Raw genomic sequence first — 22302 nt, forward strand, 5'->3', positions numbered from 1 at the left:
GACTGGGTTGAATCCAAGGAAATAAAATTCAGTAGGGATAAAACGTAAAAAATAAATATGTAATATTTATGTATGTGATAAAAAAATTTTAAGTTATAGTTATTAAAATTATCTTCACAAGTATGAGATGAGTGTGTATGTAAGTTGATGTTTTAAAAATATATATATTTTAAGGGTTGTGGTTTAGAAAATTTTTAACCTTCTGGCCTCCTTTTTGTAATCATATATTGTTTTAAAAACAATTTTTCTGAACAGTGCACTTAGACTAACCCTTCACCTCCACCAAGCTTGTGGACTTGCCAGATATAAGTTGTTTTTGGAAGGGATTCTTTTCTTCCTATTACTTTGCCAATAAGTACCAGTGTTTGTACATAGGATCCCTTCATGCTCTGGTTAATTATTCATTTCTGTCAGTGTTTGGTCTTTTCTTACAGGCCCAATAAAGTGATAGTATCATCGTAAAACGGTGAATTCTGGTTTATTGAAAATATGCATAAATTTCCTTGTTTGCAATTTTTGGAAGGAGTGTATAGGCCATTCACCTTTCTGTTCTCTTTACAATTAGTACAGAGGCCTATAGTTGCACCACTTTACAGCAGACCTGGGTAGTAAAGGTAAAACTGATCAAAATAACAGGGCATTCCTTGCTTGTACAGAGTAGGTGTTCACTCAGTGATTGAATTGAATTGAAGTGAAAGAAGAAATTCTCACCTGGAATGTTACTTGAAAGAGCTCCAGAATCCAAATTCAGTTCTTCATCTTGCTTGTCACATAATTCTGTGAGAAAGACCTATATGTTTACTGATTCCCAGATCAGTTTTTATGCTATAGTTTGCGTGTTTTAACTTGTAATAGTTCAAGAGTCCTGAAACCTGTCTGCCTAGAATGTTTATGTCAGCAAACCCACAAATTGTGGGTGGTTGTTGGTTGGTTTGTTTTTTAATTTTTTGGTTTGTTTTGGCAGAGGTAGGCTTTTCACACGCCTGTTTCTATTTTGATCATTATATTTGCTTTGTACCCAAAGTAGCTAATTCAGGCAATTTTGGCACCATCACCTCCAGGTGAATCTCCCTGTGAGATTTTAGAGTGTTTTCCTTCTGTCATCAAAGTTCCAGACGGTCTTATCCCTTCTTAGTAATAGGCATGCTTGTCATACAGGCTACCACATGTTTGTGGCCTCTCCCCAAAATGGTACAGTCACCTGATTAATCAGATGGCCATCCCACTCTCTGTAAGTATTGTGCTAGGAAAATGTGACTTGTTGAGGTAGGAAGTGAAGCTGCCAGCACAATGAGGAAATAAGCTGGGTGCTCCAGGAGATCTCTCTTGAGATTCCTTCTTGCTTCATGTCTCTTCCTTAATGGATTAATGAAGACCATTGTAACTCAACTTGCTTTTTTTTGGTCTGGAAAAACTCCATAGGATGGCTGCATTTGCTACTGGGCATGACAGAGAGGTAAGTTAGCTAAGTCTCTAAAACTGGAGGGGCCACAATCTGTTATAGGTATTAGGGACAAGGATAATGGGATTGGACCTGAGATTTCATTGATATAGAGAACATCCATTTCTATTCAACTTTTAGGGAGTTTCCTAGATTTCTGAGAACTTAAGTAATTTAGCCCAAATCACATACCCATTATATGTGAGAAATTATGAATTTAGGTCTTCTGGATCCCAGACTACTCCCTATTCAGAGGTGTTCCTCATTACAAGTTGTAAATCACACCAAAACTGAATGCTTAGGCCATTTGTTGATTGGGTTTAATAGGAGGGTCATAGACAAATCTCTTCTCAATGATAATGACCTATGCATAGAAATCCTTTTTTGGAGGATGGGGTGCTTGAAGTATCAGATTTCCCTTTTGGGCAGAAAAGAACAAAAGGTTCCTACCTTTTACTTGTAGCTAAGACAGTATAATTTGGGACTTTCACTTGAAAATATAACAAGTTTCTTCTTTGGAACTTTTTAATCTTTTTATAGAAGTTTCTGTCATATTTGGAATGTAAATCTAACTTAAAATTATGAATGAAAAGTTTCCAAATTAGTTTAAGTTAGCTTTACCTTTTTAAGCTATTATGTTTTTTCTATGAGATTTATGTTTGTGAAAGCAAAATGATTATAATTTTCAGGTTATAAAATTATTCTTAAAATGTCTTATAGAATTTTAAAGCCAGATTTGGCTTAAAAAAAAAAAAAGCATCTGAAAAGCAGAATAGAACCAGAAAAGAGTAGAAAAATTAAGTGCTCATGATGGAATCAAGTGTGATAGTGGCAGTATACATAGGTGATAGAAAGTTAGTATCCCAGTAAGGAGAATCCTGCAACTTTTCTTTACATTCTTGCTACTTGACTACATTTCCTTACTGGAAGATTTTAATTGAATTTAATTAGAAAATGTAATTGAGAAAATAGTTTGTATGGTCTGTTAATTTTGTATCTAATGGCCAGGTGTTAAAATTTCTGGTCAATAATGGTAAACATAAATTAAGTAGTGATGTATGCTAAACTCTGAGGATACAAATGTGAAAGAAAAAAAATTCCCTGTTTTCAAGAAATTTATAATGTAACTGAGGAAGGTCTGGTAATTTTATATCTAGTGATCCAGGTGCTAAACTGGGGGGTCAATAATGGTAAACATAATTTAAGTACTGCTGTATGCTAAACTTTCAGGATACAAATGTGAAAGGAAAAAAAAAAGTCCCTGCTTTCAAGAAATTTACAATGTAACTGGGAAAGGCAGTATAAAAAAGGGAGCTAAAAAGAGGGGGAGGGTGGATATATTATAGGAGTCATGCTAGAGAAGTCAGTCAGATTTGTCCCAGATTAATGCAGCCAGATAATAATTGAGATGTCTAAGCTAAACTCTCTCCTTAAATGGAGGTTTGGAATTCAGGGCTCCACCCTCCAAACAGAGAGGTGGAAGGAGGTTGAGTACCCAGGTTAAGGCTGAAGAGATCTTACTGGAATCTAAGGTTAACCCAATAATGAGCTTCCAGGCCATACTGAAAAAAGTCAGAGAAGTCTCAGAAGAGTACAGCCAGGTGAGAAATATGGGGAATTGATTATGTTGCTATGAGTAAAATATTTTATTGTCCCCGAGTAGGTATAATATGTGGTGGATATTATCATTTTTGCTTTATGATTTTCCTTACTTGAAGAATTATTTAAATCGATAAGCAATTCTTAAATAGTTGACATGCAAGGGTACTTAACCCCAGGGGATTAAAAAAGAAAAGTCCCTACCTCAAGGGGTTGCTTATTTTTTAATGAGGAAGACAATATGGATATGAAAAGTCATCACAGAAGATAAGGCATGCAGAAGTGAGTCTTGAAGAAGCCAAGAATTCTAAGAGGCACTTGCCTTTTAAAGAGGGAGAACATTCCAGGTATTGGGAATGTTTAAAACCCATGGAATAGCACAGACATAGGAAAGAAACTCATGTGTGGAACAGCAAATAGAGCAGTGTGAATGGAATGCATTGGATGGGAGTTTTATGGAAGAAAGCTGGACACATAGTCAAATCATCAACAAACATTTATCATTTTTTCTATCTATTTAAAAATCTCTATCTTGCCTGCTATGTGTAAGTATTTTGCTAAGAGCTAGGATACAAAGAAAAGCAAAAAAAAAAAAAAAAAAAAAAAATCCTGGGGCCAGGTTTTGATAAACTTCAAATGCCAGATGAGTTAGTATTTGATCCGAGAGATAGGTGGAAGAGTGGGTTAAGCACCAGGCTTGGAGTCAGGAAGACCCAAGTTCAAATGTTGCCTCAGAAACATACTAGTTGTGTGTCCCTGGGCAAGTCATTTAATTCTACCCCCATTTCCTCATCTGTAAAACAAGATGGCCAAGAAAATGGCAAACCACTCCAGTAACTTTGCCAAGAAAATCTCATATGTGAATGCAGAGAGTTGGGTACAACTCAGACAACTGAATAACAATGATAAATAATTGGGGCCATTGACATTTAGGATGGGTGTTGAAATAGGTAAAATGGTCAGACCTGTATTTTGGAATCTTTGGTATAAATTCAGCTTAATTGTAATGATTAATTTCCTGTATAAATTGTTGTAGTCTGTTTGAAAGACTATATTCTTCCCTGTTTTAAATAGTAGGACCATATTTGCTTCATAAAAAGAATTTGGTTGAGTGATTATTAAGTTTTTGAGAATAATTTGTGTATTAATGGAACTAATTATACTAATAAGAAATTAATTGCTTGTATTAATATTAATTACCCTGAAGCAATTGGAGTGACTTGCCCAGAATCACAAAACAAGTAAGTGTTAAGTGCCTGAAGTTGGATTTGAATTCAGGTCCCTTGGGTCCAGGACTGGTGATTTGTCCACTGCATCACCTAGCTATGCCCCTTAATTGTGCTTTTAACCATTTGAAAGAATTTTCATGTAAATCCCAGAGGACCTAAGAGTAGTTTCCTTTGGATGTTTCTTTATAATTAATTTTATTTCTTTTTCTGAGATTAGATTATATGATATCTCTATTTGTTGTTATATTCTTTAGGTATTTTATGCTCTCAGTTTTGTTAGTACAAAACTTTATATTAAGTTGTGATGCTTCTATTTATTTTGGTTTTGTGATTTCACCTTGTTTATTTGCTATTTTGTTGATTCAGTTTTGCTTCCACTTTTTGATTTAAGTTCATTAGCGTATTGGTTCAGTTTACTATCTTGCAGTATTTATTTAGAGATATTTGTAGTCTTTTAGTTGACTTATAATTCATCTTACCTTATGATTTTAATAACTTCCTTGTTGATTTAGCTTCTAGTGATTTAGATTTTTAACTGAATTTTTTTCTTTTGATATCCTCAGTAGTTCTAATCTTTTTTTTTCTCCCTATATTCCCCTGTCCCTCATTTCCTGTCTCCTCATTCAGTAGTGAGCCTAGACCTCAAAATTCTTAGCCTCCTCTCATTTGACCGTTTTACATTTTACTACTCTTGGTCCCAGTCCTACTTAACTTTGGGGAAAAATCCTGGCTACAGCTAAATACCAGTCTCCTTTCTTTCAGGCATGATATAGCTTCACATGCTAGCCCACTGCATTAGTTTTTAAGATTTCTGGGAGGGTAGAGTGGGTATTTGGGGAAGAAACAAGTTTTTCTGCCACCATGTGATTTCCTAATCCAAACATGTTCCCTTCCTCATGAATTTCTCCTCATGTGTCTGGGCAAAGTTGATGAGAGGGTCAGCCTTTGATAACATAGTCCAGGAGTCCTCAAACTTTTTAAATAGGGGGCCAGTTCACTATCCCTCAGACTGTTTGGAGGGCCGGACTACAGTTAAAACAAAAACTTTGTCTTGTGGGCCTTTAAATAAAGAAACTTCATAGCCTTGGATGAGGGGGATAAATGTCCTCAGCTGCTGCATCTGGCCCGCGGGCTGTAGTTTGAGGACCCCTGAATTGACTGTAGCGGCAAGAAAATGCCTGAGTGGGTTTCAAAGCACAGGTTTTATACTCTTTCAGAGCCTGGAAAATAGGTAGGTAGGGGTGCTTAGTGAGGGTCTTAAGGATTGGTATTTTCTACTAGTAATTTATGATAGTTACTTTGTTGGTATTCTTGGATTTTTTTTTTTTTTTGTCCTGTTGAAATAGCTGCAGTTGTTCTCTCTGTCACATAATCTCCTTTTTTGCAAGTTGATGGAGACTAGAGAAAATGTTTTATTCTCCATCTTGTTGGTCATAGGTCCTAGAAGTCCTAAAGTTTTATTTTTTTACTTTTATTGTAATAGATAATTATTTATTGAATTAAAAATAACCATAAACCTTAGATAGATTAGATACACATGATAGGATATGTAATATTTAAACATACTTTTGAAATTCAAATTAATAGTATGCTCATGGTTACTAATTTCTTTAATGAAGATATTTTATTTTAACTAATGATTAGCATTTACAATAGAACTATAAAAAGACTATACCATTAATTAATTTGGTATTTAACTGGCTTATATTAAAAGTAATTCATCAGATTATCAGAAAATTAAAATTAATACACTTAGTTAAGGCTTATATTAAAAGTAATTCATCAGATTATCAGAAAATTAAAATTAATACACTTAGTTAAAACACATAGAAGAAAATGATGCCAGACTTGAAATGACAGAAATGGAAAAGCTACATAAGAAGTTTTAAAAAATTAAACAAAAAAAGAAAGAAAACTATACTGCCAAAGCAAGGAGAAAAAACATAAGTTGCTTCTAAAGATTAAGTAATTAGAGGCAGAAGTAAATGAGCTTTTAATTTTAGAAATGTGCACTGAAATCACAGTACTGTCTAATGGATTTGTTAATTACTCAGATTTCCCATCATGTTACTCAACTCTCTCCCTGGATGCTTTTAAGCTTAGTAGTTTTTTTTTTTTTTTAAAAGAAAAATTTTAAACTACCTTTATTTTTTAGTATATCCTTCTCTCCTTTCTATCTACTGAAACATTCCTTTTAAAAAAAATGAAAAAAAGAAACAAAAAAGTATAAGGTTACTTATCATATTCTAACTAAATTTGAATTTGACTTTAATTTCATGTATACTAACTTGTTGACTTTATTTGCAGTCTTGCTAGAGTGTATGTGAATGGAGCTAAGTTTCTTTCTACTTGTAAAAAATACATGTATGATTTCTGACTTTGACTTGTCCCTATGACTAAAGGTGAATCAAATGGAGACTGAAAAACTTAGTTCAAGTAATCAGTTATTCACTTATAGACAGCTGACAGACTGGTGCTTCCTTTCTGTATGATTCAGTTTTTCATTGTGATTCAATTTGTCCCCTATCACAGAAATCTCTTTATGGTAAGAAAAAATTTGAAGGTCTTTTCTAGCATACTTTATGGTTTGCAGATAAATGTTGAGTAATGTGAATTCAGATAATGTATGACAGTCTTAGAAATTCCATGACAAATTAAAATTTTAAGGCAGTAATGAGATAAACAATATTTTATATATAACAGAGGCATAGTGAAAGATGCTCTAAAGCATCATGATTTGTTAGTGTGTATATACACATATGAATATATGTGGTTCTCCTAACATATTATGGGTAAGTTAGAATATCTAGTATTTAAATAAAAATTTCTACTGGTTTGATAAGAATAAAAGAATGACAAATAGAGAATTGGAATTATTACTTTTCTAACCTGATCTTGTAATGTTCCATTAAGTTTTTTCTTCATGTTTTCCCCATCTCCCCTAACCCCCAACCCTCACACATCCCAATTTTTCTTTCTTGCTGCTTAGAGGAGAGGGAATTTTTAGGGAAAATGTGTGTGTGTGTGTGTGTAGGCACCTATACACACATGCATACATTTATAGATACATGTATCTATATATGTTTACATATGTACACATATATGTAATTTCGATGAGAAAAAGTCAAGTAAAGAGATACTTGTGTCTGCAGGCCAATTTATAAAAATTGCCTTAGTTGCCAACACAGAAAGCCCATTTCAACCAAACAGGATTTACTGTATTTTTGATCATTCTGACATGGGCTTCTTTGTTTTTGACAGCTGCTGAACAATGCATGAGCTAATAGAAATTTTTCTAAGGTCAGTTTAAGAAGTTAAATAGGATTATAGAGATGAGAGGAGAGGAATGGGTAATATAGGGAAAAGAGCAAAGAATTGGAAATACAAAAGAATACCATAGAAAAATTGCTCATTTCCTTTCAGGCCTTCTATTTCCTGTAATCATGAATCGCAATAACTTGACTAGGTTTTGAATGATGAAAAAAGAATATGAATTTAATTTGTGACTTCATTAATTTTTTAAAAATATTTTCTTCCTGGTAGCAAGTGAACTTTTAATAACATTCATTTTTCTTAGTGTTGCTGCTAAAATAATTTGTTTACTTAGTCCTGGGAGTGAAGTGATAAAGTAGATAGAGTAGTAGGCCTAGAGATCTGAGTTCAAATTCAACCTCAAACATTGGGGGAATCATTTAACTTCTGTTTTCCCTCAATTTTTTTATCTATAAAATGGGGGCAATAATACCCTTTACTTTTCAGAGTTGTTGGGAGGACAAAATAAGGTAATAATTGTAAAGCTTTTAGCATAGTACCTGACATAGTGAGTGCTATATAATTATTATTTAGTATAATAATTATTATTTTAACTTTTTAACTTTGGATAGTTTTGGAGAGCAATTAAAGTGAGTGACATGCTGAAAGAAGTTTGTAGTTAACATTTTTATCTTAATTTGACATTAGCTCCTCTAAGGTTGCTCTTTAAAGTCCCTTCAAATTCTAGAATTCAGAGTTTCTTAAAGTCCTAAAAAGATTAATGGGTTGAAAGTCAGAAAAAAACTGGCTTCTTGTCCCTGTTCTGCTGTTGGCTGTTTTTGTGGGTCTAGAGAAGTTGAGGCTTCAGAATTAGGCATGTGCTACATGGGTCAAGCAATGTGGCAAAATTCCCTTTTAATCAACTTTCTAATTCATTAAGAAGGAAAGACTATTCTCTCCTCCCCAGTTGATGTAATCATAAGATTTAGTCATAGATTATGAAATTTTCATATGATGACAAGGTATTAAACTAGTTATAAAATACAGCCTAGTCTTATGCAGTACAAAGAGGTTCCTTGAGAAAGAGAATCAGAAGGGAAATAATTGTTGTATAAAAAGCACATTTACCATACTCCTGAGGGTTTTAAATGATCAAGTCCTTGGGGAGTTCAAAGTAATGAAAGCTACTACAAAATAGAAAAAGATTCCATGCTGGGAGAAAGGAAAAGATTTCTTCCCTTCTCACCACCATCAAACTTGGTATTTAGCAACTGAGTGCTAGACACTTTTTTAGCATATTGAGTCTTAATTGATTTGAGAGAACTCCTTCAAGACAAAGTTGAAGGAGCAGAGAGACAAACATCCTGGACTGATGGAGTTATACAGAGACTGTCAAGTAATTTGTATATGTTTGCATGTTAAAGTCCTCTTTAGCACTCTCATGTGGGATCCTTGAGGACAGTTTGTCTTTTGCCTTTTACCTGAAAATCTAGCTAAGCAACATATTTAGTAGTGAGACTGCACCCAAGGAGACCTGGATGAGGACTCTGTGAAAAAAGAAAGGACTTCTAAGATCTGTATTACCTAGAGGTCGAGATAGAAAAAAATACCATATAGTCACATATATATTCTGGTTGTTGAAAAGTCCAAACTGATTCTTCCCATGGGGACTGTGGTATTTGTGGGATGGTGTGCCTTAGGCTTATGAGGGAAATGTTTTTTAACTTCTGGTCTTGATATATTATCATTGGGACCTTCTGAGTAATTGTGTTGGAAGTACAGAACCAGGGATAATAAAGATTATCTCTAGAATTGGGCAGCAATGAACTGGAAATAAAGTTGATGCCTGCTGATTAGAAAATGACTGAAAAAAGCTATGACATATGAATGTGATGGAACATTACTATGTTAGTAAGAAATTAATATGTGAAATTAAGAGAAACTTGAGGAGATTTTTTGAAGTGATGCAAAGTATAATGAGCAGGACCAGGAGAAGAAAATGTATAATAATTATAACAACATAAATGGGGGGGGGGTGTCATTGAATAGAAGTTGAAGTTTGAATAATAGAAAAAAATGCAGTTTTTGAAGAAAAGATCATGAAACATAATTCTCTCATGAAAAAAAGGGGGTGAAACTACTGGGATGGAATATTGTATTTGCACACTATGTAGTGTGTGTGTGTGTGTGTGTGTGTGTATGTGTATGTGTGTGTGTGTTTGTAAGAAATGTAAATGATCTTACATGGCAGATACTGGCACAGGACCACCCACCATGGTATGTCCTCATTCTATGAACAAATTAGCTCAGAAGAAACGTGAGTGCACAGAGTTAGAGTCCACCCCAAATATTCATGAGGACTATTTATATTCAACCTGTGGCAGAACATTCTGAGGTCATATTGATCTGTCAGCCAGTCAGATACACTGTAACTTGATTCTAACACAATAATATCATTTTGGTCCTTTTCAAGAATGAAGAACAACAACCAACCAGCCAATTGATCTTTTTGGCAAACCTTCCCAAGGAAAAAGGCTAAAAGGTGATCATAAAGTCTTTGAGATTTTTAATTTCATAATCCCTTAAGGAACTATAAACAAATACTTTGAGTAAATTAAAGAAAACAACTTTATGCCAAATAATTGGGAATCTAGGGGATGTCCATTAAAGGAAGAATGAATGAACAAGTTATAGCATATGATTGTGATGGAATACTATTATTTCATAAGAAATGATAAGGGTCGGGTTTTCAGAAAAACCCAGGAAGTCTCACATGAACTGATACAAAGTGAAGTGAACAGAACTAGAACACATTGTACACAATAAAAACAATGCTGTAATGATGATCAACTGTGAAAGACTTAACTACTGTGACCAATGTAATGATTCCAGATAATTTTTGGTGATGAGAAATAGTATCCATCTCCAAAGAGAGAGCTGTTGAACTCTTGAATACAATTGAAGAATTTTTCCACTTTGTTTTTCTTTTTCTTTTTTGTAATATGAGCAATATGGAATGTTTTACTCGATTTCACATTTATATTTGATATCATATCCCTTGCCTTCTCAGTAGATGAGGAAGAACCTGGAGGGAGGGAAAGAATTTAGAATAAAAATTTGTATTTTTAGTGAATGTCAAAGAATTTTTTAAAAAAAGAAAGCCAACCACCATCAATACTTTACGATGATCAATTCTGATGAACCAGACTCTTTCCAACAATTAGATGATTGATGCCAGTTCCAATGATCTTGTGATGAAGAGAGCTATCTATACCCACAGAGGGGACTGTGGGAAATGAATGTGGATCACAAAATAACATTCTCACTCTTTTTCTTGTTGTTTGCTTGTATTTTTTTTCTTACTCATTTACTTTCTTTTTTTTTTAATCTGATTTTTCTTGTGCAGCAAGAGAATTGTATAAATGTTTATATATATATATATATATATATATATATATAGGATTTAATATATATTTTAACATGTTTAATTGGATTGTTTGCCATCCAATAGGCAAAGGGTTGGGAGGAAAGAGGAGAAAATCTGAAACATAAGACTATGCAAGGGTCAATGTTGTCAAATAATTCATGCATATGTTTTGAAAATAAAAAGCTTTAAAAATTAAAAAAAAAAAAAGAAAGCCAACCTTATTGACTAAGCAAATAAATTATAAGTAGCTAAATTCTGGGCAATGTATGGGTGGGGAGTGTTAATTCAGGAGCATTTTGTAGAGGATACCCTTGCAGCAGGGGTTTGGCACAAGTGATTTGTCTGTGTTCTGTTGGCCATAGCATCAAACTGAAAAGTGTGAGACAACCCATGCAGCAATTTCAAATTTCATTATTTCAAGAGAGAATTCAAAGGATAGTTCATGTAATAGACATACATTCCAGATAGGCATGTATACTGAAAAAAAAAAGCCCCTCGAAGAAAGAAGCAACTTCAAGGAATATGATACCTGACAGCAGCAAATAAGTGAACTGTCTTTCTATTCAGGAGAGTTAACCCTGGCTATTGAGAGCCATGGAGAGAAGCAGACCCTAAGAATCCAGCTGAGCACTCCAGTCTAATTCACGGACTCTTGTGGAAGCTATGCAAGCCCTTGAGAAAAGGCTTCCCCGACTTTGTATTGCCAGGGGTTGTAATTTCTCTTACACATGTCAGCTCAACAAATCATTAAATGCCTACTTTGTACAAGCCCTAAGTGCTGGAGATCTAAAACATCTCCTGCTCTCAAGAAGTGGTTGTAGGCTAATGTGAGAGACAAAATATAACATGCAAAATACTATATATGATATATATAATGTGTGCTTGTGAGAAATAATCAAAGAGGAAGGCATTGGAATTAAGGAGGATTGCAAAGGCTGCATTCAGAAGAGGGTATCTAAACTAAGACTTGAAGGAAGCTAGGTAAGCCAGGAAGGGAGTGAAAATGAGCCAGAGGAAATTTACTGACATGAGGGAGTTGGAAGATGGAGAGTCTTGTGGAGGAACAGCAAGGAAGTCAATTTCTCTGGATGCAAGAGTATGTATGTGGAAGGGAAGGGATGAATTGGGGATGATTTGGAATGGAGAAACTTGATACAGTAAAAACTACCAGAAGGCTGTTGCAGTACAATCAGATGAGGTGAGGAAGGCCTGCACTGGAGTGATGGCACTGTCAGAGAAAAAAAGGGTGAATTATGTTCTTGCAATGGTAATTTTGACAGACTTCTGTAATATCCTAGCCCTGAAAGGGGGTGGTAGAGTGGGTGGTGAGAAATAATGAGCAGTTGAGGAAGACAGTTAGTTTGCAAGCCTGAGGATGGTGTTGCCCTCAACAATAGTAAAGAAGATAGGAAGTGGGAATGGTTTAGGGAATGGGTAATGAATTCTATTTTGGATATATTGAGTTAAAGATGTCTACTGGACATTTAGTTTAAGATGTGTAGAAATTAATTGGAGATCAGCAGGGAGGTTAGAGCATAATACGTAGCTCTGAGAAGTAAATTAAATCCATTGTAGCTGATGGGGAGGGAAGCATCAGACAGAGAGAGAGTAAAAATAAGTGAAATTGGGGGTGATTGAGGAGGTCATCCACTAAAAAATGTGGGATGATGCAGCCCAGAGGGAATTTATATACGTTGTCATATAAAATTTGTGTCTGTGTTTTTGGTTAGTTACATTTCTGTCACAAGGGAGAGGGTTCAAGGTAGAAGGAAGTAGGAAATTACTGTGATATAAAAACAAAAGGCATCAATTAAATATATTTGAGGGGAAAATACAATGTAAGCAGTTAAGAGATTAAGACATAAGTTTTTGAAGAAAAATGAAAATAAAGGAAGTAATTAAAGCAAACTCAGTAGAGTGGAAGGGAGATTTGATTATTATAGTGGCTTAGGAGTAAAAGTTCAGAATTAGAAGGGAGCTTTGGAAAATCAACGTGTCTGAGCTACCTCTTGTGTCCCCTTATTTTTCTTTTTCACAACAGAGTTATTAGCAAGGTACCTCCCACATAGCACCCAGCAAGAATATAACAGGAGTATAATTGCCTTGGCTGGAGGAATATGACTTTTTTTTTTTTTAATTGTGAGGGCTAGAGAAAAATTGATCTGCCTAAAAATGAAGGAGAAAAGGAGAATTTCTGTGAAGGAACTAAGGTTTTGATGGTTTGGGGGTTTCTGTACCTTCCTACAGAAGAAGGAAATCCTTGTATATTCCTCTTCACAAGCTCAGAACTTGACCCTCCCTATCAAAGTATCTGAATACATATTAAATCTTCATACTTTTTGATTTCAGATTTAAAGGACTCAATGTAAAAAGCCTTAGAATGTATTTAGTAGTACTCTATAGATATTTTGTCCTATCTCATCCTTGTATATGGAGTAGCCACATTAAAAAATATATTTTAAATAATTTTAAGCATTTGAATAATATCTCTCATTGTATAAATGTAGTGGGTAGACTCTTAGACTTACTATCAGAAAAACCTGTAAATTAATGTAATGATATAAATGATTAATTTTTCTTTGTTTTTATTTTTGTGTATGCTAAGAGTGAGAGTATGTGGTAAGAAAATGTTTTGGGTCCTTTTAACATTTTTTTTCACCTAAACCTTTGTATCTCTTTTTTTCTCCTTCCAGGATTTTGGGATATACTCATAGATTCTGATGAAACCTTAATGGAATACCAAGTGGCTATCGCCAAAAGACTCTCAAGTTCTAGTTGCTGTTCATTTTGATAACATTTGCAGTTTTATACATCTAAATGCCAGAGTTCTCTTGGGGAGAATTGTGCTGGACACCATTATTGCCTTTTGAGAAGGTAAATTATATTTTTATGAATATCCTTCATGTGTGTAACTAGTAATAAATTTTGTTATTAAAGTAAAATGTCAGGTTCTCAGAATTTGGAGAAGTGACAAATCAGTTATTGACTTTTTAACAATTCCAAAGTGGTAATTTTCTAATGGACAATTACTGATGAACCCTTTCTCTTCTTCTTTGGCTATATTGTTTGCATAATTATTTAGAGATAGAGTCTTTTTTTATCATATTTATATTAGATTATATTAAAATGTAGCTTTAAGCACCTTTCTAAAATAAATTACTTTGTTTTAATAAGTCTTGGAAGGTTAAAAAAAAAAAAAAAAAGCAAAACTCCGTCAAAGTATAATCCTTATAAATTCAAATTTCTAAAGTGGTTGTTTCCAAACCCTCTTTTCTCAAGACTCAGTCCATCTCTTTTACTTTCCTTCTCAACAAAGGAACTCCATTCTTTGATGAGAAAATATTTGCTGTAAGGTCCCTTTTTCCTGTATTTTATATCTTAAAACTCTTCTACATCTTCTTCCTTCATTCTTTTCTCCTTTACTCTATCAGTATTCATTAGGGATATTGCTTTGCAATTTTCTTTCTTTGTATTCAGACAATATTAGTTCTTTCTCTGAAGGAAGACAGCATTTTTCATCATAAGTCCTTTGGAATAGTTTTAGATCAGTTTATGACTGAAAACAACTAAGGCATTCGGTGTAAGAGACTGGCTACCATGTTCTCTTGGTTCTGCTCACTTCACTTTCTGTCAGTTCACTTAACTCTTTCCCAGTTTTTCTGAAATCTTCCTGCCTATATGTATATATGTAGCAATAATACATTCCATAATAATCTTAGACCACAACTTGTTCAGCTATTCCTTAATTTCCAATTCTTAGCCACCACAAAAGAGCTGCTATAAATAGTTTTGTACAAATTGATTCTTTTCCATTAAAAAAAAAAATCTCTTTAGAGTCCAGTGAATCAAAGAGTATGCAGTTTCTTAGCCCTTTTGGACATAGTTCCAAAGTGCTCTCCAGACTGGTTAGAACAGTTCACAACTCTCCCAACAGTGTATTAGCACCCCAGTTTGAATCTTTATTTTTCAAATTTATTTCTTACAAATTTCTTTTTTTTTTGAATTCTACATTTTCAGTGAATTTTTTCCAAAGTTAAGATCATTTCTTCCCATGGTATTTTTTTATGCTTTTTATTCTCCTTGACCTCTCTCCTGTCTTTATAAAGATTAAGACACTAATGAAAGAGGAGTGTCGTGAGTATTACAATTTTGAGTTTGAGATAGTCTGCCTTTGTTCCTGTGTCCTAGTTTTTTTCCCCTTCTTCCATATCTAAATCACACATTCTTGTCCTTTGTTTCTTTCCTTTTAAACCTTTATTCATTATATGCCCTCCTTAGATAAAGTCTGTTTTGCTTAGAATCAATTCCTCTTAATTTCTCCTTCCTCTCAAACTCATCTTTCTCTTCTCTCTTTTCTTTATTGTTTTCTTGAGTGAAATACATTTCTCTATTCAGTTATATTATGTATTCTTCCCTTTGACTAGTTCAAATAAAAGTGAGGTTCAAGTGTTAATAGTTCCATCTAACTTTTCATTTTTGTTTCTAGAGACTTTTAATTGCACATCATTATTATGTGAGATTTTTTTCACCTCTCCTTTCTTTCACTTTCCCCTCAATTTCTAATATTTTCCTTTTTACCTTCTTTTTTTTTAAATTATCAAAACATAAAATTATTCCCAGGGGCTCTGTTTATTAGCTTCCTTCTAATAACTACTGAGAATGATAAGGTACACATGTACACTAGTCATCCAAGTGTTATCTCAGCTCTTCATTCCTTTTTACACCCCATGTCCCTTCATCTGCCAGGTCCTCTCATTTCTACCTTATGTCTCTCATCCATCCCCCCTTCCTTTCATACTACCAATGCCCTAGGGCAAGTCCCTGTCTTATTACAGCTTGCAATAGAGTGTTATGGTCTTCTTGCCTCTCTCCCCATGCTAGTCCATCCTATACTCAACTGTCAGTAGAGGTCTGACCACATAAGACCCCTATTTAGTTAACTCCAGTGACTCCTCCAAGATCTAGTATAAATTGTCTTCTGGCATTTGAAGCTCTTCATAACCTGGCCCCTTCTTCTTTTCTAATCTTATACCTTTTTTCCTTCCACGTACTCTGTGATCCAGTAACATTGACCGCCTTTATGTTCCTCTCACCAAACATTACATCTCCCATTGCTGAAACTTTTAATTTGCTGTTTCCCATGCTTGGAACCTTCCTCTTCCTTATCTGATTTCCTTTAAGTGTCAGCTAAATCCTACCTTTTTCATGAAGCCTTTCCCAGTTCTCCTTAATTGTATTGCTTTCCCTATGTGATTATCTCCAATTTATCGTGTGTGTGTGTGTGTGTAATATTGTTTATACATAGTTGGTTATATTGTGTTTTCTCATTAGACTATGGGCTCCTTGAGGGAAAGTACTTATTTTTGGCTTTTTTTGTGTGTCCTTAGTGCCCAGCATGGTGCCTGCTATAGTAGTAGCCACTTAATAACTGATTGTGATTTTGACTCTCCCTAGAGGTAGCTATGTGGGTTAGTGGATAGAGCACTGGATCTGAAGTGCAGAAGATCAGATGTTATGTTCCACTTACTAGTTATTTGACTTTGGGCAAATCCTTTTATATATTTATCTCAGTTTCCTTGATAATAAAAAGGGATGGGGGCAGCTGGTTGGTGCAATGGATAGATAGAGCAGCAGCCCTGAAGTCAGGAGGACTTGAGTTCAAATGTAGCCTCAGGCACTTAACACTTCCTGGCTGTGTGACCCTGAGCAAGTCACTTAACCCCAATTTCCTCAGCAAAAAAAGAAAAAAAAGTAAAAAGGAATAATAATAGCATCTTAACCGACAGAGTAGTGATATTCATCAAAGGAGATAATATTTGTAAAACACTTAAAATGCCTGGCACATGCTAGATGCTTAAGAAATGCTTGTTCCTTCTTCCTACTTTCTTCCCTCTTTTCCTCCCTCCTTTTTCCTTCTTTCATTTATTTTTTGTAGATGTTTTTGAATTGTTTTATTTCTGGTTTTCTTTCCCTGTTACCATAATAAGCCTTTTATAGTGAGTTTCCTTTTTTTGTTTGTTCATTCTTTTCATTTAATTACTTACTATGGACTTTATATTTGGGCCCAGCTTTTCACAATTCTGATGCAAATGACTGGACTATACTTGTATCCTCTTGAGAAGTATAGCTGCTTTCTTGGGCTATTGTATATTGTGTTATTGAAGATCTCAGGGACAACTCTAGCTGGGGATTAGCAAATTTAACTGTGGTAAATATGCTGTGTTTGTTATCTGCCTTGGTATGAGCTCTGCAAGTTCCTGACATGGGTTTGGTTCTAAACGCCTTTTGACTTTCTCCTGGTTGGATTTCCAGTAGACTGTTCCTAGATTTAACATTATTAGCCAACTGGAAAACTCTACAGTTTCAAAGTGATAGAATTGCAGCAATTCCTTCTGTGGTTATTGAACTGTAGATTTCAGACTATGTTGGAGGTCAGAACTGAGACCCTAGGGTATCTCCTGGTGTCAGGTACACACTACTACTATTTTCTTTCTCCTCACTCAGTATACAACATAGGTTGACCAATTCTCCTTTCCCAGTACCCCTGCTCTCTTCCCCTGAAGTACAAGTAATCTCTTACTCGTTCTAGGTCTGTGATCCAGAACTAGGTAGTCAGTGACACTGTTCTCTGTACAAGATCCGACTATTTAGTATCAGTTTGAGACCTTTTATTGTTCTGGTGTATGCTAAAATCCCTCATACTGGATGGTTCTTTTGGGTACCTTCCTACTTAGATTGGGTCCCCAGTGTTAAAGATCTTTCATGATTTTTGTGAACTAATTGGGAGGGAGAGCTCAACTTTACTTTTTCCTCCTACTCTGCTCTCTTGTCTGATCTCTGTAGTTCTACCTTTGATTTCTAGTACTTTTGTTTCCTCTGACAGATAGCCTTTTCAGTAACCATCTTACTAATCTTCAATTTCTTCCTCTTTTCTGACTCCTTTTTTGCTTTTTAGAAACATTATTAGATCTCTATTAGCCTTTAAAAATATCTATGCTTAACCCTATCTTTCCTTCAATCCGTTATCCTTTTCCAGTCAATTTCCTAGAAAAACTGTCTTGTTGCTTCTACTTCCTCTCCCCCCATCCATTTCTCAACTCTTTGCAACTTGGCTTCCAAACTTATCATTTGGGTGAAACAGCTCTTTCCAAAATTAGTAACAACTTCTTAATTGTCATGTCCAGTAGCTTTTTCTGAATCCTCATTTTTCTTGGCTTTTCTGTAGTATTTGGCACTCTTAATCATCCTCATCTCTTGGAAGAAGTCTCTCTCTTATTGTAGTTTCTCCTTGTGTTTCAATATTTGGCTGGATGGGAGTTTCAGGGTTTTGCTAGAATAATTGTGGTCCCTATTGCTTGCCTTGTTCAAGCAGACATCTTGCCTGGAAGACCTCTTTCATTTATTTTTGAATTATTCTATTTTATTTCTTATGTGGTTTTGTTTGGGGCATTTTGAATCTGACTTATTAAAACTGTTCATCAGTTTGTAAAAATTTAGCAATCACTTCCAGAACTTGGTCTCCATTTAATCTTAGCTCCCCCCTTTTTTTGGCTGTCTCTAAGCTCAGCCTCCTGTGGGGAAAGAACAGGTTTGTAACCAAGGCCTCCCACCAGAATCTAATTTTAAATTCGCAATCTGTCTTGTGATTTTCCCTTCAAATTTAACTTGGAAGTAAATACATTCCATTCGTTTTTCTGTGTTCTAAAAGATAATTTCAAGCTATAAAAGAGTAATCATTTTGTTTATTTTTATGCATTCTGTAATACTTTATTGACTTAAAGATAATTGCATTATAATTTTTCCTTTTATGAATATCTTATCTCTGTCAATTATTAGACAATCCCTGTAAAATATATAAAATAATCTTATTCTAACACTATTAGCTATTGAGTTGAATTCCATATGAGGTATATCCATTTTAGATTCTATTTAAAGATTTTTTAGGCAATCTTTATTGTGAAGCATTCCTACATTATGTATTTAAAGATAGCAATAGAGAAATCTCAGTAAATTTTAGTAGTGAATAACAGTTTTGCCTTCTTTTTATGGATAAGAAAATTTTAACAAAGAACATGAAATCTCATTGGTATAAAATAGTGAGAAAACAAAGTATAAGGTTCATTTTTTTTTTCAGAATGTAATCTTCTTAATGTTTTTATTTAGTCTCTGATAAGATAATATAATTGTTTTAACCACATTCCGATTCACCTGATTTTTAAAAAGTCCATTTTAGAAAAAAGGATACAATCCTGTCTCCAAATTTGATTTTTACTTCATTCTAAAGGAAAACCCATTAAGTCCACCTTAATTTTAATATATAAGACAGCAAATTTTTTTTTGATGTTTTAGCAGGTTTTTAAAAAAAATTATTATAGCTTTTTATTTACAAGATATATGCATGGGTCATTTTTCAGCATTGGCAATTGCAAAACCTTTTGTTCCAACTTTTCCCCTCCTTCCTCCCACCCCTTCCCCCAGATGGCAGGTTGACCAATACATGTTAAATATGTTGAAGTATAAACTAAATACAATATATGTATACATGTCCAAACAGTTAGTTTGCTGTACAAATAGAATTGGACTTTGAAATAGTGTACAATTAGCCTGTGAAGGAAATCATTTTAGCAGGTTTTTTGTTTTTATCCTAGATAAACTGTTAAAGTTATCAATTTTGTGCTGTCATTCTTTTGTACCTATCATCATTGCACTGTCTAAATTACCACTTAAAAAACCCAACAACAATAAACTCATGCCTCTAAAACTTTAATGAAAGACAAAATTAATGTCCCCCCAAAGCAAAGATTTGTGCAATGAAGTTAAAATTTAAACCTTTAGGTTCTTAAAATGAGAGTTTTCAGCTCAAAAGCACATAATTTAGAATTAGATCTTGATTTTCTTGTTCTAGTTCAAGAGGGAGCATCAGGAGAGAGATATAGATGTAGATGTAGAAATCTTAGATAGTTAGAACACTATGTTTTTATTGCTTTTTATATAACTTTCCCTCAAATGCTGCAAAAACTTTAAGACCACTCATGAAGCTCATAGTTAACTGTTTTCCCCCTCTTTGTCCTTTTAATTTTGTAGAAATTAGGAAATGATAATATATCAAGTTGTTAGATATTCAAATAAATGACTTTAATGATGAGTCATCAAATCAGTGAAAATTCAACTGAGTGTCCCATACCTGAATTGTTTACTCATTTTAGCCATGTCTGACTCTTCATGACCTCATTTGGAGTTTTCTTGGCAAAGATCCTGGAGTGGTTTGCTATTTTCTTCTTGAATTCATTTTACAGATGAGAAAACTGAGGCAAAAAGCATTGGGTGACTTGTCCAAAGTCACACAGCTAGTAAGTGCCTGAAATTGGATTTGAACTGAGATTTTCCCAGTTCTAGACCCAGTATTCTATCTACTACATCATTTAGATGCCCTGTATACCTACTGAACAATGATAATATTAAGATTGAGACATATTTACATTTTGGACTTTTCCTCCCTCCCTCCTTTCTTCCCTTCTTCCCGTCCCTTCCTTCCTTCCCTTCCTTCCTTCCTTCTTCCTTTCCCCCCTTCCTTCCTTTCCTTTCCTTTCCTCCTTTTCTTCCCTCTGTCTCTCAAGTTCATCTATCCACATGATTCACTGTACTGACATAGGCATTTTCAGTTTTTTCACTAAAGTCTGTTTACTAGCTTCTTACTCCTACCATCTCATTTCCCGCATAAATTACTTTACTTATGCTATATTCTCTGCCTGGGATCCCCACCCACCCTCTCCACTTGTTCAAATCAGGCCCGTTTTTACCAGACCCAGCTCAGGTCCCACTGACTTTCCTCCCTACTGCTACATTATGATTTATCCCATAAATAAGGAGTAACTAGATTTAGCCATATACAATTGTATATTTCATCATATAGTGTCATTTACTATTCCTATGTGTAATTGTAAAAGAAATAGGGCAGGCATTGGATTAAAGACCAGTGTTCAAGCCTTGATTTAGACACATGTTGGCTCTGTTACTCTGGACAAGTAATTTGACCTAGGTACCCCAGGCAAATTAAATTGTGAAGAAAATGCTAATCTGCATTGGTAAGAAGTTTTCTAATCCTGGAATACCCTGAATTACTAAATTCTCTTCGTCTAGTTCCTGTTCCTATTCTCACAGGGATTTCTCTGGTTTGTTTCTTTAGTTAGATTAAGGGAGATTGGGAAAGACTTTCTATAGAAGATTTAATGAAGCCAGGGAAGCCTGGAGGGACAGATGTGGAAGGAGAGGCTTCCAGAGATGGAGGACAGCCAAAGAAAGTGGCCAGAGCTGAGAGGAGTGTTTTGTTTGAGAAACAGCAAGAAAGTCAGTGTCACTGGATCAAAGGAATAATCTAAGTAAAATCTGTGTGGTTAATTTAAGAAAACCTGTATATACATGCTGCCATAGTTCCATCAGATAACCATAATCCTTTTAGAGTTAATGTGAGAGAAGTAAAAGAGAGATCACAGAAATTGTCTTGAAATAGTATTAACTTTGGGCAGTTGAATTGGATGGGGAAAGGGAAGGGTTGGTCTGTTTCAATTCAGTTCATTTATTTAGTGCCTCCTGTGCGTCTCCACCATGCTTTCTTGATACAAATAAAAACAAAGCCACTGTCCTCCAGGAACTTACAGTATAATGGGGAAAATGTCACACAAAAAGAGGCCAGAAAGACATGAATGATTGATTGGGAAGACCCCAGGCAATGGAGCATCTTATTCTGTGGATTAGTTTCCTGGCAATTCTGAACAATCAGTAGTAGGCTTCAATCAGTCAATCAACAAATCTTTATTAAGCTCTTCTTATGTGTTGGAAACTGTAGTAGACTGTGATGATCAAATGATAAGTTCTGGTCTTTGAGGAAATTATCTTTTACTGAGAATGGGATACACATGCGTTTAAAATTTGAGCTTGTTGAGTTTGACAGAACTGTTGGACTGTCAAGTAGGATTCCCCACCAGTTGATGCATGACTGAAGTTGAGGAGATGGATTAGGCCTGGATATCTACATTTGAGAATTCTCTGGGCATTTTGATTCATGGAATCTGAAAATCTGTCCAAGATATAGAAGAGAAGATGGACCACCAGGACAAGATTCTGGGTAACATTTGTGATAAAGTGACATGATTTTGGGTGGTTATACAGCAGAGAATGCTGTTGAAGTTGTAAGTGAATCCATTTGGCATCATGGAGTGACTTCCTTCAGAGTTCAGCAAGATAGTAGCTCAAAGAAAATAAAAGTTGATTGGCTAGGTTTCCATGACAGTACAAGGGGGTCAAAGGATTCACAGGTGGAAGATAATATACAGTTGACCTAGTCAGAGTATTAA

At 34.7% G+C, this 22302-nt stretch overlaps 1 protein-coding gene across 7 annotated transcripts in view; it reads left to right on the top strand.

Moving 5' to 3' along the window:
* The window catches only part of TIAM1 (TIAM Rac1 associated GEF 1), a 271388-nt gene that overhangs the window by 131403 nt on the left and 117683 nt on the right, over positions 1–22302 (top strand). For 6 of the 7 annotated variants that reach the window (XM_031959302.1, XM_031959296.1, XM_031959299.1 and 3 more), the window contains one exon: positions 13642–13822. The gene's annotated coding sequence lies outside the window, so the exon portion shown is untranslated. Of the gene's footprint in view, positions 1–1250; positions 1457–13641; positions 13823–22302 lie in introns of those variants that run through there. The other variant, XM_031959301.1, reaches the window with a different exon arrangement.

The sequence above is a fragment of the Sarcophilus harrisii genome, chromosome 3, assembly GCF_902635505.1.
Source record: "Sarcophilus harrisii chromosome 3, mSarHar1.11, whole genome shotgun sequence".
NCBI classification, from domain to species: domain Eukaryota; kingdom Metazoa; phylum Chordata; class Mammalia; order Dasyuromorphia; family Dasyuridae; genus Sarcophilus; species Sarcophilus harrisii.